Source organism: Fukomys damarensis, unplaced genomic scaffold (genome assembly GCF_012274545.1).
Source record: "Fukomys damarensis isolate Sample0158 unplaced genomic scaffold, DMR_v1.0_HiC HiC_scaffold_39, whole genome shotgun sequence".
NCBI lineage: Eukaryota > Metazoa > Chordata > Mammalia > Rodentia > Bathyergidae > Fukomys > Fukomys damarensis.
This window is the reverse complement of record NW_022900951.1, coordinates 48784850-48794986: the sequence shown is the minus strand read 5'-3', so window position 1 is coordinate 48794986 and position 10137 is coordinate 48784850. Positions and strand designations below refer to the sequence as shown.

The 10137-nt window shown below is 33.7% G+C and overlaps 1 protein-coding gene across 2 annotated transcripts in view; it reads right to left on the bottom strand.

Annotated features, from left to right (window-relative positions):
- Positions 1-9197: 9197 nt before the first annotated feature.
- The window catches only part of Nbdy (negative regulator of P-body association), a 31155-nt gene continuing 30215 nt past the window's right edge, over positions 9198-10137 (bottom strand). The window contains exon 3 of one of the 2 annotated variants that reach the window (XR_783079.3): positions 9198-10069. The gene's annotated coding sequence lies outside the window, so the exon portion shown is untranslated. The remainder of the gene's footprint in view (positions 10070-10137) is intronic. The other variant, XM_033760382.1, reaches the window with a different exon arrangement.

Below are 10137 nucleotides of genomic sequence, written 5' to 3'. Positions count from 1 at the left end.
ACAGCAGAGACATACCATGAAAGAGGCTCTTTATTTTTATTTTTAAAATTATTCTTTTCTTTTCCTCTCATTTTTAATTTTTTTTGCTTTTTTCAAATTTTTCTATTTTTTATTGAGTTTATGTGTATATTTTAGGGATACAGTACAGTTACATTCATTGTTGGGATCATGTACCTCTACATGAAAGGTCTTGGTTATCATTTTCTCCCCTTGTCCCTGGCCTCCCTTCACCCCCTCCTCCTCTCCCCATCTACAAACACTTTATTTCCATCTTTTCATTATCTCACATTTTTTTCTTTTCCCTTATTACCCTTCCCCTACCCATCCCACCTTCCCTACACCTTCCCATTTCACAATGTCAGTAATCTTATTAGGATCTTATGTATTATTGCACTTTTTTCACACCCGGGAAACTATTCAGTATTATACATGTGTGACTTATTTATTTCACTTAGGAGTATATCTTCAATATGTATCCATTTTCCTATGAATCTATTTTCTCATTCTTTATGGCTGAGAAATAATCCATTTTATAGAAGGAGCAGGGGATATCTTTCCATTTTTTTTATATCCTCTTCAATTTCTTTTTTCAAAGTGCTATCATTTTCAGTGTAGAGATATTTTGCTTCTTTTTTAAGATTGATTCCTAGATACTTCATTTTTTTGGATGCTATTGTGAAGGGAATTGTTTCACTAATTTCTCTCTCAGTGAGCCTGTTATTTGTGTACAAGAAGGCTATTGATTTTTGGGTATTCACCTTGCATCCAGCTACTCTACTGAATCTGTCAATTAAGTCTAGAAATCTTTTGGTGGAGTTTTCTGGGTCTTCAATGTAGAGTATCATATCATCAGCAAATAATGACAGTATACCTTTTTCCTTTTCTATCTTTATTTCTTTAATTTCTTTCTCTTGTCTAATTGCTACGGCTAATGTTTCCAGAACTATATGGAAGAGGAGTGGTGACAGTGGGCATCCTTGTCTTGTTCCTGATTTTAACGTGAAGGTTTTCAGTTTTTGGCCATTTAATATGATGGCTGTTGGTTTTTCATAGATAGCCTTTATTAAGTTGAGATATAGACCATCTATTCCAATTTTTTGCAGAGTTTTTATCATGAATGGGTGTTCAATTTTATCAAATGCTTTTTCTGCATCTATTGAGAGGATCATATGGTTTTACTCCTTGACTTTGTTAATATAATGTATTACATTTATTGACTTACGTATGTTGAACCATCCTTGCATCCCTGGAATAAATCTGACTTGGTCAGGATGTATGATCTTATTGATAACCTTCTGTATTCTGTTTGCTAGTATCTTGTAAGGATTTTTGCATCTATATTCATTAAGAAGATTGGCCTGTAGTTCTCTTTTTTAGTTGCATCTTTCCCTGGTTTGGGAATCAAAGTGATACTTGATTCCAGGAATGAATTTGAAAGTATAGCTTCTCTGTCAATTTCATTGAAAATTTTGAAGAGTAATGGCTGTAGTTCTTCTTTAAATGTCTTGTAAAATTCAGCAGTGAATCCATCAGGACCTGGGCTTTTCTTTATTGGTAAATTTTTAATTACATTTTCAATTTCACTGAATGTAATTGAGGTGTTTAAAATGTTTTTATCTTCTTTGTTCAACTTTGGTAATTCATAAGTATCTAAAAATCTGTCCATTTCCTCTGTGTTTTCTATCTTATTGGAGTACAGGTTCTCAAAGTAGGTATTAACGATCCCCTGGATTTCTATTGGATCCATTGTGACTTCGCCTTTTTCATTCCTGATTGCATAGACCTGAGCCTTTTCTTTCCTTTTCTTGATAAGATTAGCTAAGGATTTGCCAATTTTATTTAGTCTTTCAAAAAACCAACTCTTTGTTTCATTTATTTTTGTATCATTTTCTTAGTTTCCATTGCATTGATTTCTGCTCTAATCTTTATAATTTCCTCTCTTGTTTGAGCTTTGAGTTTTTCTTGCTCTTGTTTTTCTAGGAGTCTAAGTGTCATCATTGGGTTGTTTATTTGAGCTCATTCTGTTTTCCTAGTGTGGGCATTCAATGTTATGAACTTTCCCCATAGAACTGCTTTCATTTGTCCCACAGATTCATGTATGTTGTATTGGCATTTTCATTTATTTGTAAAAACTGTCTAACTTCTTCTTCAACTCCCTCTATAATTCACTGATTGTTCAGGAGAGTGTTGTTTAGTTTCCATTTGCTTGTGAGGTTCCTACAGTTTCTTGTGCTATTGATTTCCAGCTTGATTGCACTATGATCTGGTAATATACAGGGGATGACTTCAATTCTTTTGCATTTATTCAGACCTGCTCTGTGAACCAATATATGTTTTATCTTGGAGAATGATACATATGCAGCTGAAAAGAATGTGTATTCTTATTTTGTGGGTGGAATACTCTGTAGACATCTATTAAATCCATGTATTCCAAAGCTTGGTTCAGTTCTATTATTTTATTGTTGATTTTCTGCCTAGATAATCTGTCAATTTGTGATAGTGGGGTATTTAGACCCCCCACTAAAATTGTATTAGTGTTTATTTGGTTTTTCATGTTACTTAATATTTGTTTTATATAGTTTGGGGCATTTATATTTGGTGCATATATGTTTATGATTGCCATCTCTTCCGCTTGAATTGTTCCCTTTACAAGGATGTAGTGGCCTTCTTTGTCTCTCTTAATGAGTTTTGGTTTGAAATTTACTTTGTCTGAGAGTAAGATTGCTACCCCTGCATTTTCCTGGGCTCCTGTCACATGGAGAATTGTTTTCCATCCTTTCACTTTCAGTTTATGGGCTTCTTTTTGCACTAGGTGTGTTTCTTGGATACAACATATTGTTGGATTTTGCTTCTTAATCCATTCTGCCAGTCTATTTCTCTTGATTGGTGAATTGAAGCCATTAACATTGATTGTTATAACTGATATGTTCTGAGTTATTATTGTCATGTTATTGTCCTTTTGTTGACTCTTTTTACTTTTTCTCCCCTCTCCTTTTAGTTTCTTGCCTTGCCTATTTGATTTGGTCTGTTGGGCCTCATGGTATTGTGACCTTCATTGTCCTTTTCTAGGATATTGTTTAGAATTCCTTGTAGTGCTGGTTTGGTGTTCATGAAATTTCTCAGGTGTTCTTTGTCGTGAAAGTATATTATTTCCCCATCTATTTTGAAAGAGAGTTTTGCAGGATACATCTGTCTAGGTTGGAGGTTGTTTTCTTTTAGCAAACTTTTTCTATTTTTCTCTTCTATCTCACTCTCTCTCTCTTCCACATTGTTTTTCTTTGCCATTTTTATTCCTGTTCCTGCTCTAATTTGGATTTCTTCTTTCTTTTTCTTTTCTTTTCTTCTTTTACTTCTCTCAATTGTCGTTACTTTCAAAGGAACATGAACACAGTTTCTAGCTTCCCTATAGATATAAGGTTTTTCTATTCTTGCCTTTATCTTTTCATTCTGTGTTTTCCTTTTGGCTTATACAGTTTCTGAGAGTGTTCATGATCTTCCTCTGTCCTCTGTCCTTCCATGAAACCTATTCCTAAACTTCTACCTATCTATCCCTCTCTCCCCAACTCCTTCTAAATCTTTATCCTGCAGAGTAAATTTGATACATTGAAGAGTTTATGCACTGTAAATGTACTTTGGGCTAGTCCTCAATTTTGATTTAATTCACATTGTTAAAGGTTACAGATGAATAACTACTACATATTGTCATTTTCTCAGCTGTGTTTTATGCTACTGTGTTGCTGGTTGTATCACTCGGGCTAACTTGTTTTGATTGATCTTATCAGTTTTCCTTCCTGGTGTAATGAATATAAGGTTGCCTCAGTGTCATTAGAGACTCAAAGCCTAAAGACTAGCTATATCTGGAAGATCAAAGTATTAACCCAGCAATTAAATCGAGGACAGTATCAATAACAAAAACAGAAACAAGAAGACATTTAAATAAGGCACAAACATAGAAATGAAATGGAAAACTCTCATAAATAACCACTTGGGCACCCCAAACTAATAGCACAGAAGGTAACAAAACAGATGAATGAGGCCACACAAAAAATTCCAAAGAGAAATAATTTCTGAGATAACCACAGAGATGGATCCTCCTGACTCAGCCTCCAGAGTGCTGGGATTATAGGCGTGAGCCACCACACCTGACCCATTCCTTGGTTCTTGTTGAATGTTTCCAAATGAGGGTCTGTTGAGAAAGTCCTTGCCTGCCCCTATGTCTTCAAGAGTTTTACCTACTTTATCTTCCAACAGGTTAAATGTATCTGTTTGAACATTTAAACATTTGATCCATTTTGATTTTACTTTTGTACATAGTGAGCGGTATGGGTCTAGATACAATCTTCTGCGTGTGCACACTCAGTTTTTTCAGCACCACCTACTAAAGAGATATCTTTCTTCCAATACGTTTCTGGCCACTTTATCAATGACAAGATGGTTAAATATGCCTGGTGTCATTTCTACAATATTTATTCTGTTCCACTTATCTATGTGTCTGTTTTGGTATAGTGCCATGCAGTTTTTTTTTTACTGTAGCTTCATAATATAACTTGAAATATGGACTAGTGATTCCTTTTTCTTTACCAGTTACTGGACTAATCCAGTACCACAAGCCCTTAATTTCATATCATACACTCAAAATCTAGCCTCCTTCCAAAAGCCTCATCTATGAGCACATAGGCATTTGGGGGGACATCTTAATATAAGCCATAACATATATTGACTTATTTCTGCCCTCTAATTACTGTTCTGTTGCTGATGCTCTTTTTCCTTCTTCTGGTTAGCTACTTTAATGCCTGGTATAGAGTCTTTTGTACATTTTGGCATTTTTGGCTTCATTTTCTTTTAGAATGTCCTTGGCAATATTTTCATGTACTGTCATGTTGGTCATGAATTCTCTAAGATGTTCTTTATCTTAGAAATGCCTTAGTTTTCCATCAATTCTGAAAGATAGTTTTGCAGGATGTATCAGTGTGGGTTGGTAGTTTTGTTAGTTTTTGTTTGTTTTAGAATTTGAAACTTTTGGCTCTAAGCTTTCCTGGTCTTTAAATTTTGTTTTGAGAAGTCTGCTATAATTCTGACATTTATCTTTATGAGTGATTCATTGCTTTGTTCTAAGTTTTTAAGATTCTGTGTATTGAATTTCTCAGATTTGATCTGTGATGCATTGTGTAGAGGTTCTTTGTGGATCATGCCTATTTTGAGTTGTACATGCCTCACTTAACTATATGCTAAATTCTTTCTTCTTATTTAGAAAATTTTCTAATATTTCTCTAAGCATGTCTTTTACATCATTTGTGATCTTTTTTTATTTTTCACTAATTCCAATTAATCCTAGACTAGTCCTTTTTGCATCATGTAGAAGCTATGGATTTTTATGTTGTTTTCAAGATATCTCCTAGTAATTGGTCACCATTAGCCCTATTTTCTATTTGTGACTCTGTTCTCACATTGATCACTTCTGCTGACCATACTTTCAATAGAATTTCTTAGATTTCACTTTATTTTCATAGACTGCAAATCTTTGCTAAACTAGTCATTCATGTTTTGCAAATTTTTTTAGCTCGGGTAGCTTTCCAATTAGCATCTTCTTTAAACTCAGTAATAAATGTTTAAATTCATTAACTTTTGTTATGTCTTCAAGCTCCCCAATTATCTTATTTACTTTTTTGTCAGTTAGACAGTACCAGATACCCATAATTTAAAGGAGGAAGGGTTTAGTTCATCTCATATTTTATAGAGATTTCAGTTCAGTCAGCTTGCTACAAAGCAGGGTGGCAAGGCAGAAGGGCCTCAAAGAGGAGAAACAAAACTTCATAGCATGGCTGATTGGAGGCAGCAAAAGCCATAGCCTGCCTTCTTTCTGTCCATTTACATTTCATCCAGGCCAAAAGCCTATTGATTGGTGCTACTCACACACAGTGTGGGTCTCCTTTATCTACCTTAATCCCAGTATCACACTCTTAATCCACACACATTCACACACCATAAAACCAGGCACTTCTGAAATGCCCCACCCATGAGTGCAAGAAACTGGGATAGCAGGATATCTAGATACAAGCCATAATACCTTATCATGTATTGATCCATTTTTAATCCCTTCTTTTATTAGTTAATTCAGCTGTATGTCTTGATTTCCTCCTCTTGATGCCCCATGGATCAGCTGTGGGAAAGTTGAGAGTTTGAGGAAGTATTTTGTTGCCTTGTTCATTTTCCCCTGAGGTTTATGGGTTGGTTATAGTGGAATGACTTTGTTGATAGTAATCACATCTTTTTAGTGTTTAATTTTCTTTACACACTCTAGGTATGGCTTATAGGCCTTTGAGTCTGTCCTAAGTTCCAACTACTTCACTTAATTTGGAAAGAGAGGATGCACTGTAATTGATCCAACACTCAGTTATTGGGGAATGGATAACACTATTATTAATGGCTAAAAGGCATTCCAGACATTGACATACAAATAAAACCACTAGTGACAAGTATGCCACCCTACCAATAATAACAACAGCACTAAAGAAAAAGTGAATATTGACATACCATAAGAACCAATAATACACATTCTTGAACCACATAAAAACGATCTAATTACAGTATAAAAACTTACACAAACCAATTGATATACAGTAAATACCTGAGTATGACAACTATACCTCCACTGACAATAGGTAAGTATCCAACAGTAATATTATAGAGTTAACTAATACCTAAAGATTAATAAAGCTTAATATCTATACTAGTAAATATAGAAAAGGTAGGAAACAGAATAGCAAAATTTGAAAACTTAAGCAATGAAAGGTGAGGAAGAGAAAAAAGATAAAGGTTGCTATTAAAGGGTAAGACAATACAATTAGACAAAAGTAACAGAAAAAAAGAAACAAAAGGAAAAAGAAAAATAAAGCATGTGAAGAAAACAAAGAAAAATATCTCCCCCCAAAAGATGAAGAAAAAAGTCCAATATCATTCCTCAGTATTTTTGAATAAGTGATTTCTGCCCAAAATCTGTAGTCTTGCAATCCAGCAAGTCCTGATGTTCTTGTCTTAGACTTACAGCATGTGGGGTTTCTGAAATGCCCCCTTGCTCCAGATGCCCCTCTGGTTTGCATCCTAGGTGGTGGCAACCCTCAGGCTCAAGCATGCCATTGCTCACATTGGTGGATGGAGGAAACAATCTCTATGTTGGAAGTATTCATCAGTGCAGGAATTCAAGCAGATTGGTTGGCATACTTTTGGATCCAGTCTCCTCTGAAAACCACACATGCTGGGCGTGGCTCCTCACCACGGAGTGTGGAGAATCTTTTCCTTCCTGGCCTGATTTTAAACTTCTTAGATGGTCTTAGTTTGGACCACGACCCTCTCCATGACAATGTGTGTGTGTGTGTGTGTGTGTGTGTGTGTGTGTCTTTCTCATTTAATCACTGTGATTGTGCAACACTGGAAACTCTGAAGTTTGTTTTTAAACAATTAACCATTTCCAAAAACTGCTCCAGATAAAACTTTCTCCAATATGGTGTATTATATTGGATTTCTCTTCCAATTCTAGTCTGTCATGTGGAAGGAGTCACTTTCAGAGTGAAACCCCAGACTATTTTTTAAGGGGATTTTTTTTAACCAGGAATCAAACTCAGGGACTCATGTTTTCTAGGTAGGTCCTGCATTGCTGAGCTATATTCTGGCCTCCCACACTGTTTTTGTAGTTCACAATAGTCATGGGCTTTTCTTCAAACTAGCACACTGGTGTAATCTATTGCTTTTCAATGGAGCTGGCAACCATCTGGACTTAGCTTCTCTCCTTGGGCACTGAACTCATTCATTTGTACTTCTTACCTTCTTATGGCCAAATTAATAATAGTATTAATATACATTGTTTTCCATTTATCAATTGATGGGTACTTGGATTATTTCCACATTTGGCTATATGAATAAAGTCAGTATAAACATCCCTGTGCCATTGCTGTTTGATTCTTTTTTAAGTTTTATGAGGTATACATCAGAGTGTGGTTTCAATTTGCATTACCCTAATGATTAATGCTTATGAATATCTTTTAGTATCTGATATATGCAAGTCTTTTTAGTATGTCTATTTAGATTCTCTCCTTTTTAATTGGGTTCCTTTTCACTATTAAAATATATCCTTTATATAGTCTATATGTAAGTCCATTATGAGATATATTACTTGAAAAGCTATTCTTACATTCCATGTATTTTTTCATTATTTTGGTGGTGTTGTTTGAAGTAAATGTTTCATTTCAATTAAGTCCAACTTATCTATTTCTTCTTTTTTCACTTGTGCTTTTGCTTTTGGTGTCATTTCTTAAAAAAACAATGACTTACTTGAGGTCACCAATATTTATTCTTATATTTCTTTTTAAGATTTTTATATTTCTTATATTTAGGTTTTCGATAATTTTTTTCAGTTCCTTTTTGTGTTTTTTGTGAAGGAGTCTAACATCTTTTGCATTTGGATATCCTGTTGCCCTGACACCATTTGTTGGAAATATTACTCTTTTCCCCCCATCAGTCTAGACTCAACTCACTGCTCAAAACTTTTCTGTAAAAAGAAAAGGTTTATTTCTAGATTTTTAATTCTACCTCACTAACTAATGTCTATTGTCATGCTAGTACCACACAAATTTATTCATTGTACCTCAGTCATGAGTTCTAAAATTTGGAAATGTGAGTTCTCCAATTTTGAATAGTTCAAAATTATTTTGGCTATTTTGGCCATACTGCATTGCAATATGACTTCAAACCAGCTTGAAAATGTCTACAAAGAAAGTAACTTGAATTTTCAAAGGAACGGCAATGAATATTTGGGGGAGCTTGTCCTCTTTACAATGTTGAGCCTTCTGATCTAAGAAATCCCTTTCATGAAATGTTATTTTGAACAAGAAATCTGTGATTATTTTTGTGATGTTTGGGTGGGCTCCGTAGTTTTAAAACATTAAAGTGTAACTATAGTATCATACTATCTTTAAAGTAACTGATTACAACATATTAATTAGGTATAATATTATTCTGGAATATACATGATTGTCATGTCAGTTTATGATTTTTCAGATTCTTTGATTCTATGGCCAGTAATGAAATTCAGTGAGTCCAATCAAATGTTTACATTTCACCACCTATCTAAATATTTATTTTTTAAAGTAAGATTTAGTTACTTATTTGAACAAATCACATAATTATTTTGTATTTTAATACACAGGCCCATTATATGACATTTTCAGATACACTATATGCTTACAAAACATTTATCTTTTATTGTCATTCACAAGATAAAAGTTCTCTTTTTTACATCATTGACAGGCAGTTAATATAGCTTATATGCAATTTTCTTATAAATCTCTAATTTCTGAACAAATTCATGAATTATGTGACATATTAAAAACTAGACTAAAATTTTACCATTCTTATAGTTTTTCACTGTGATTATTATAGATGTTTTTAATTAGGGTACTACATTTAATATCAAGCATTTTAGATGGAAGGTAGAAAGTTTTAAGAAAACGACACAAAATCATGGGGACCAGGGTAATTATTAAGATGTAATAAGAATAAATTAGATGAAGATTCTTAAAATAGAATATAGATAACAGAAAAATTAAAGTGAATTAAAGAAAACATATGAAAAATTTAATTCCTTTTTAAGAATGTATTTACCACTACCTTTCCTTATATAGTCACACTACAGAGAATGAGCAGATGGTAGTTTGTACAAAGGTCATATTTTGATACTAATTTTAGTAATATTTGATATATGGGAATCTTAAATATTTACTTTAAATTCACATTTTACGAGAAAATAGTCATATACATCTAACAGAGCAAAGAGAGACACAATTTATTGGGAACTTAGTGGATTTATGGAATCTTAAATTATACAGCAAAGACTTGGTGTCATCAAAAAGTATCACTGGTTGGCTCCTGCAGGACCATCACATGAACACTATTTGCTTTGGTCACCTCACCATGATACAGGTCATGGCCTTCAATCTTAGAAGTCTACAACTTGATCTTGCTCATGTTCTAGAATTCATCCAAATTCAGAAGAAGAAATCATGCTGATTAGAACCTAAGTTGAAAAGACATAAAAACAGGACAACTTAATAATTTATAATGAAAATGCAATTATAATGCAAG